Below are 9,075 nucleotides of genomic sequence, written 5' to 3' on the forward strand. Positions count from 1 at the left end.
TACACTGGCACTAGTATGCTTATTTTCCAGTCATCTGGGATATGCCTTTCTCTCCATACTGCTATGAGTACCCTCATGAGCCATTTCTCCCCTATCTCACCCAGCAACTTTATCATATCTTCAAAAATAATAGAATAAAAAATCACCATACAAGTGGAAAAATGGAACCTCTGTGCTTTATTGTAACAATAAATTGGCTTAGCGCTTTCGCCCTAATAACAAATGGGCATCCTCAGAGTCAAACATACAAAACCATGACCCCCATTTAAATACCTACTACACAGCATCAAGGTCATGAATAAATGTTAACCAATTAAAAAAATCATCCAAGTACAACGGCTATCCTTCAACTTTAAAGCAGAAGGGTAGCCATTATAATTGGTTGATTTTTTTTAAATGGGGGTTATGGTTTTGTATGTTTGACTCTGTAACACCTATCCTGACAGGCCTTAATGCTTTCATAGTATTTGAGACACTAGAGCCTTAGCTAGGTCTTACAGCACCCTGTGTAATTCTCCTATCTGCTGCACCACTCAACAATAAAATATCACACACTAGAGCCATAGATAGGTCCTCCAGTGCTCTGTAGTGTTCTCTGATCTGTCCCCAAACTGTAAATTGAGTACCTAATAAATTAATGCATTAACTACTGTTAGCCATGCACATCAACAGATTAAGCCCTAGTGCTGCCTGCACATCAGGGACTGGCTGTTACACATGGTGATGCTGAGAGCCCCTGCTAGGCTGCCAAATGGCAGGTAGATCAATATTAGATGCTAAGCACTACTCAACTGCTGCAGCCATGGGGTGCTCTCAATCACAGCGGAGAATCCCTCAAACAGGAATAGTAGGCGGTCAAGCTGTGCAGTGTCTAACTAAGCTGTGGGTGAGGCTATACCTAAATCATGTGCAGTGGGTGGAGGACCATCCAAAATGGAGAGAGTTAATGCCACAGTGTCATCTGTATAGGAAGAACTGTGTGTCTCAGCATTACCACCAGACCCTGCACAGGTGCTAACATCAGCCTGTCATCCCAACATAGCCTCTATGCATGTCAGCACAGCAGCGGTCTAGCCTGTGACATAACAGAATGATTATAGGTACCCATGCCAAACATGTGCAGGCAAATGGAAGTCACACAAATTCAGAAATATTACAAACACATACCTCCACCAGTGTTCCTCAGTATCTGAACAGCTGAGTTGATAACAAGAAAGGTAGGGAAATGTATTTGTGAGTCACCTTCAGATCACATGCTCACAGGTGTTGTACATTCGCTGTATGTATTTTTAACCATGTACATCTCCCACTGAGATATGTGAGGGTTATTTCATTCTGTCACCTGTGTCTAATCATCCACAGATGATACCTGTTCCTTCATCTCAGTGCAAGAAAACTTAGGACTCTTCTAGTTCTTTTAGACATGAACTGCTAGCTGGTATCCCTATGGCTGACCTCTGTGTCACTTAGCTATGTGCCTTGATTTTGACCCACTTTATCATAGTGCTGACATGCCTCCTACATTGCTGCATTGTGTGATTCCACTCACACACTCTAATGTTTTGGACCACTGCCACCCTCATTTGGGACACACAGCCTGGTCAGTACACCCTCAACCCAACAGGTACTGCCCGATCCCTGAATACCTGTAACTGAACTAGATTCTCAGCTTGGTTGACTTTGCCCAGCCTGTGCTATCCACCTCATTTTAAGGTCAGCTGTGAATACAAGAGACATTGCAGTAGGCAGTTAATTACTGGAGACAGGAGACAAGAGAACAACAATTACAAAAGGGGCATAATTTGTTATCCACAGAAGGATACTCTACTGACACTTTATGTATGTCCTCTGCGTAGAATATACGGCATGGTATAGGGATAAGCAATTCTGTTATTGTGAGTTGCCATCTCATCAACAAAATATAATAATTTTAAAATACCTATATACATACAAGATAGTAGGGGACATGCTTTGCTTTATAGGATGAGGGAGCTTGCTCCGCTGATGGATAGTTCTTTAGCAGAGGTACATCAACATGCCCCACTGATGATGGAACATAAATTTGTGTCGCTTGACTGTGTATGCATGTTACTACCTATTTTACAGAAACACAGTAGATCAAGCAGGATTATGTCATTTACAGCTTTGTAGGTCAGGCACACCTCACACCCTAACAGGCAAAGAAAAGATACAAGACTTTCAGATGCCCTGTGTAACTTAGGTAGCTCATACTTGATATAAAAATATTTACCTATATATATATATATATATATATATATATATATATATATATATATATATATATATATATATATATATATACAGGGTCTATATTAAATCACCGAACGCTTGAAAAAGTGAATGGTGATTGATCGACCCTATGTAAGCGAAAGCCTACAATGTTGAAGTGACAGAACAGCAATTTTTTTCCAAGGGAAAAAAAATCGCTGTTCCAACAAAAAAAAAAATAAAAATCAATTTCGAACATTACATTAAGTGGGGGGCTTTGCCCCCCACACACACCCTACTTAAATATACCAACTCCGAAACCGCACTACAGTGCCAAAAATGGCAAAGTACCGAAGCGACCAAGCAAATTCTTTCTAGGGAAAGAATTCATTTAACAGCCCCTTTGATATTTTGCGTTTTCAGACTTTTAAGTTCGACCAAGACGCATTTGAAAGAATGTATCTTCAGTCTTCTAATATAGACCCTATATACATATATAGCTAGACAGATATATAACCAGCATACACAAACTGGTGCACTAACCCACTCCACTGCTTTGTATTCTCCATATGTTTTCACCAACCACAAAATACTGGCACTCTCATATTCATATAAAATGTCATACATCTAAACATGTCCAGCATATATATTCAGCATATAAAGGCATGAAGCAGAATCCAAAACCATTCATTCCTTCTTTAATTTGAAAATGAAAGAGCAGTATAACAGAAGCAAGATCCACAGTGTCTTAACAATTCAAAAAGCTTTTTGAATTGTTAAGACACCATGGATCTTGCTTGTGTTTGTGGTTGTTGAAGATATATATATATATATATATATATATATATATATATATATATATATATATATATATATATATATAACTTAGTACAGCTGCACCACATCTCACTCTTTATGTGTTTCTGAATCTCTCTGCCATCTTGTTTTACCTCACTTGCATCCTTAGAGCCCCTCATTTTAATACTGCTGCTTATTACCATCTAATTATACCATTATTAGCATATAACTCGAGCAGCTATGCTACTTGGCCTCCACCGCTGATGCTGATATTGCCTTGGAATCACACATACACTGCACAAAGTCACTCATTACATACACCTGCTTACTGCAAAGCAGCAAATGTTTCAGAATCCTAACTGATAACTGGTCTATAAATCCCACTTTCATGATGACTCCAGCACATACAATTTTAAGCATTAGAGATTCTGATTTTCTTTTTCAGTCCAAAACATTGTAAGACTGCTTGCTTAAGGCATTTCTATAAATCCTCCACAACTGTAGAAAGCTAGTGTTCTCTAATAACCAGCATGACTCTTGCAGTTTTTGTTTCTATTATATTGTCCTGGGAGGATTCTTGGAGGGTCTCTAGTTCCAAAATGAATAGACTTGCAGTTAAACATTTTAAGTTGTTGAAGAAGTCATGTGATCCTCCCAAGGAAGTTATTTATAAAATATTTAAAACCCTTTCCATTGTCAGTATGAGTTTAACTGAAATGTGGGAAATGTATAATGTAATATAATATAATATAATAATATAATATAATATAATATAATAAACACATAACGCAAAAATCTACCTATGTTTATGCTTCTATATATTGCAAATATTTTTCCAGTTCAAATCAGTTGTCTCCCCTTACACATCACCTGCCTATACCGCTAAAGCTTCTCCCTTACGTACTGCATCTTATCTATTACTTCTTTACTTCCTTGAACATATTCAATATATCTATTACTTCCTTTGCTAAAATAATCTAACTTTTCTTTTCCTCGTCATATTACCTCTAGTAATATCTCCTTGTACTAATACCATTATCATTTGTCTCTCACATGGTTAATTTATATATATTTTTTTACTTACTACACCCCTTGGTTCATCTTTCTTCAAAAATACACTTAAACATACATTTTTGTTATTCCCGGATTAGATTTGAGTATTTTCACAAACAATTGTCCTGTTTGTTTATTGTAAGGTGTTATTTTATCAGCTTTTAACATTAAGCCATGGGCAGAACTTAGGTCTTCTTTGAAAGAAAAAAGTAAGACTGAAATTCTCTTTTTTTTTCTTATAATTTTTGTTCAGGTCACCACTGGATTAAACGGTTGGGAAAGTGCTCTAAAATGAACTGCAGAGCATCTATAACCCCATGGCTTCAGGGGACCCTGGTTTAATTGACTTATTTCCAAAATGGTTATTGCACTGCTGTCTTAGCCACGTAAGGTATGTTGAAAGGATTCAAGGAAGCAAAAAGCTGAACAGCAACAGTTAATTTCTTTCCTGAAAAGTAATTTCTCTTGAAGCCATCATTGGATGAAAAGATTGTGTAAAAAGAAAAAAAAACTTTAAAATGCACATCAGAGGCTATAGAAAGTCATCACTTCTTGACAATGCTGAAAAGTAAGCAGTGGAGGATGTGTGTATAGGGGATGTGAAACAGTATTCCAGTTCTGTACATAGAGGTGTTGTAATGTATCATTTTTGCAACTAAATGCCAATCATTCTGAATGTCCCTCTGTGAGATGTGTCAACCTGGTGTAGTACATAGTCCTGTCATAATGTAAGAGCATTGTAGCTACAGTTCAATCTGTGTGTACCACTTCTAAAACTCTGCAACATGAAACAAAAGGGTGCTTAGGGATGGTGCCAGTCAAAGGGTGATACTCAAGACTGGAATTGTGAAGGGGGCCCCAACTTGATACTTGCTGCGGGCCCCAAAATGCTAACACTGGCCCTGGTTCCCCTCAACATGGGCTTCTTCCCTTATAGATAACAGCATTAAAATCTGTAAATATGCTAAATACATGTAACTCGTATTTGTATTGCACATATTATGCAAATTGTCACTGCTCTATTGACTGCTACTTTAAAATTTAATGTATTTGTTATACCTTCCTACATATGAAGGTACCTTGTTAATGTTCACATACTAATAGGATATCATTGCTTTCTTTCTGGGATGCACCTGATATGGGTCCTCCTGGATCAGTTTACTACCCAGAGTACCAATCATAATAAAATAAAATAAACTTAAATTAATAGCTATGTTAAGGTGAACTGAGCAATATCAGTTGCAATATAAACTTTGTGGAGGTTTCACTACATCTACCATCTAAATGGACTATTTATTAACTCTCCTAACATGATATGTTCAGAGTGGTGAAATACATCTGTAAAACTTAAAAAATGTATTTGCTTTCAAAAGTTTCTGTTTTTGGAACTACTATAGAAGTACAACTCTCAGTGGAAACATGGCCAAGCCTCAAAGACTTGCAATTCTATCACAGGAAAGAAATTTGGATGAAAATTAGAAGTTGAGAATTCGGAAATTTCAAGGTGTTGTGCAATGTATTTGTTATGCTTTTTTCCAACACCGATGGTCATTTTTGCTACCCAGAGTTTCTGTCAGCTACCCTCAACAGTGCACTGTAGGGATTAACTTTCAAACAGAACTGGATCAGACTTTGCCTTATAGACCTGGCAGAGTCCCATGAAAGTAATCTTCATAAAACAAAATATAATAATTTCTGACATATTTTCAATAGCTCAAGTTTTTCTGCACGATAATTCTATGATCAGGGAATCATTTACCTTAGCAGGTTTGATGGCTTGTTAGTTGGCTACAAAATGCAGCACTACACTCAGTAAAACGGTGGATTAGTGAGGTATAAAGTAATACAATTATCTTCCTGTAGTGACTAGAAATGTCCTTTAGAATTAGATGAGCTACAGAATATGCTTTTTTTCTCTTTAGGAGATATGCACTAGATAAGGTGTAAACTGCTGTAGATCTTTAATGATGTTGTCATTTGTATATTATATACACCTTGCACCATTCCTTGCTTATCTTCATCACTTGTTAGGTCTGACCATAAAGCCATCTTCAAAATAAAATTGAAACCAGAGACCCTTCCATCCAAAGTACCTTCAGAAAACTCTCTAAGACAAACTGCCTACTTCTAAGTGATTCACTGGCAAACTTTGAATCCCCAAAAAAACCAACTAACTCCACTGAATACATGGAAATGTTCGCCAGCACACTACCAACATGTAAACAGCTGCATACATGCAGATTGTAGGAACAAGCAAAAGGCCATCCCCAGAAACAAACCCACATGATGGAACCATAATATCAACAAGTTTTACAAAAAAAGGATAGTAGTTTGACGAAAAGTAAAAAGAATAATTTCCAGAATGATACAGCCCTTGTCACTGGAATAAACAAACATGTCAGGAGTTTAATAAAATCAACCAAAGCCAAATTTGGGGCTAAAATAGCTATCAAAGCCAAAGACAATTCCAAGGCCTTTTTAAGTTATGCTTGTAATCACAAAATCACAATGCAGCTATACAAGGAGATGATTGTGAATGATGTTACCTATATTAAAGCTGAAGATATAGTGAACCTACTTGCCTATAAATTTATCCCTAACCTAAGTGGATATTAATGTATATGTTAAAGATAATACAACAGGTACTAGAATCTATAGAAAAGAAATTCAAACTGCTAGGTATTAACGTAATAACAGTATGCACCCCAAATATATGTAGTCAGTTTCTTAGAGCCAGTCAGTTAAATACAAATATGTCCGACTGTGTTACACAGTTAGATGAGATGACTACAGAGTTCAAAGACAGGAGCTATAGTATTAAAATGTTAGAGAAAAATAAAAAAAAAACAAATACTGAGTGAAAGAAATGGCCTAGCTAGACCATATTTTTCAGATACAGAAGAAAGCTCAATTAATGAGACTGTAAATAATATGGACAGCATCTCCAAAAATAAGTTCAGATATATTATGCAATGTAATACACATACCGATAGGATTAAACAACTTATAAGACAAAATTGATCTATATTATGTACATCTGATGTGGTTAAAGACATTGTAGGGTCATCACCTAACTTTGATTTTAGGAAGCATAGGAACCTGAGACAACAGCTCTCTTGCAAAGATCTACATATGCATCCTAAGACTGGTATAGTTAAAACTAAAAATACTGTGCCTTGTTATGATTGCCAGTTTTGTCATTATATAAATAAGAGCAATGTTTTGTACATCCTAATACAAGTAAGACATTTTATTTTCATATAGTTGCCACTTGTAAAACCAAGAATGGTGTTTACTTAGCCACCTGTGAAAAATGTACTTCATTTTATGTTTGAAAAACCAACAGAATGTTAGAAGAAAGGATAGCCCAACATCTATCTGATTTATGTAGAGAGGTGGAGAGCAATGCCTTAGCTAGACATATTATAAGTTCAGATAAAATGCAGAGCTTCACATTTGGGGTTATAAAAAACATTGAAAGAAGTATCAGAGGAGGGGATATTGTGCTGAATACTGAGAATGTTGAATATAGCTGGATTAATTACTTTCAAGTAGCTGTGTCCCTGGGTTGAATGATACTATGAGATTAAAAGCTGTTCTTAAGAGAAGATCCCTTTACCATAATTGTTTATTTAAATTGTTTTATTGTTGCTGCACTTCTATTGGTTTGAATTTGTTCATGTGGTGTGTGACAAAGGGAGATACTGCAAGCCCAGCTAGCTGGAATTTTGTAAATAATTGTATGTCATTGGTGAATATTAAAATGATTTGTGTAAGGCGCTTGTGTTACAAATGTATTAGAACTGAATGTCATGTATATCAAACTGGTTTGTACAGACATGTGTGTTAAAAAGGTATTTTATAAAGTGCTTGTGCTTAAAATGTAACCACAGTGTGCCCTACTGGAAAAGAACAGAAATGTACATGCACTATTGTAACTGTTTAAATGTCTATATTTTAGCAGTGGAAACTGGAATACAGGAGGTTAATGTCAGAAAAATAACTGAAATTAAATTACTTTATAGGCTAAGCCGGAGACATAAAGTCTGTGTTGAAATGCTTCCTGTATAGTCTTTGGAGTGAACTAATTACTACCTCTGAAAGTATGAAGTAATGCAATTGTTTTATGCCTTCCAGCATCTGCCAAAGATCTGAGGTCTATGTATTTTCACAGGTAGATGCTAAATACTTCAAACATCTTACATCAAAATTTGGCACTGTACCTTGTGGAAAATGCACAATATGTCAACATATATTAGGTACATTTGATAAAATTAATGGAAAATATTTCAGATAAAAGGAAATTATTCTTGTAGAAGTGCAGGTGTAGTTTATGCCATCAAATGTTCATGTAACAATTTCTATATTGGAGAAATTAAGAGAAGTTTGGGAGGAAAAGTAAAAGAGCATGTAAGGGATATCAGAAATAATAAGATAATAAGTCCCATAACACAGCACTTTACTAAGAAACATGGTGATGTTAGTAATTTACAAGTTTCTGTTTTGGAACAAATAAATTTTAGTTTTCTGAGTGAAGAAAGAATAAAATATTTACTCAGGAAAAAAGAATCAATTTTATATTAAAATATAATACATTACAATCATTAGGGTTGAATAAAGAGTGTCACTGGAGAAGTTTTATTTAGAATTGTTAGTTTAAATGCAAATTTTTTTATTTAATTGATTCATTTTTTAATATGGGTGTATTTAATTGATTAATTGATGTTTGCATTTTATATAAAAGATGTGTTCTTTCAAGTATCAATTACACTGCAAAGGCTGCTTAAGCCGAGGCGCTAAGAGGATATTTTGTTGCTGTTTGTTGTTTCTTCATAGACAGACCATTTGCTGCTTTGCAATTTCTACTGTTCTGATATACAAGGAGACTAATTGCTGCTATCCAGTGCTTTTTACTAGGAAATTTGTTTGCTGTTATCTGCTTTTGGAAGTATGTGCTGCTAAATAAACGGACTTGGGTTCTAGTCCAAGGAGGTA

The sequence above is a fragment of the Protopterus annectens genome, chromosome 4.part1, assembly GCF_019279795.1.
Source record: "Protopterus annectens isolate FY-2018-M chromosome 4.part1, PAN1.0, whole genome shotgun sequence".
In the NCBI taxonomy this organism is placed as follows: Eukaryota; Metazoa; Chordata; order Ceratodontiformes; family Protopteridae; genus Protopterus; species Protopterus annectens.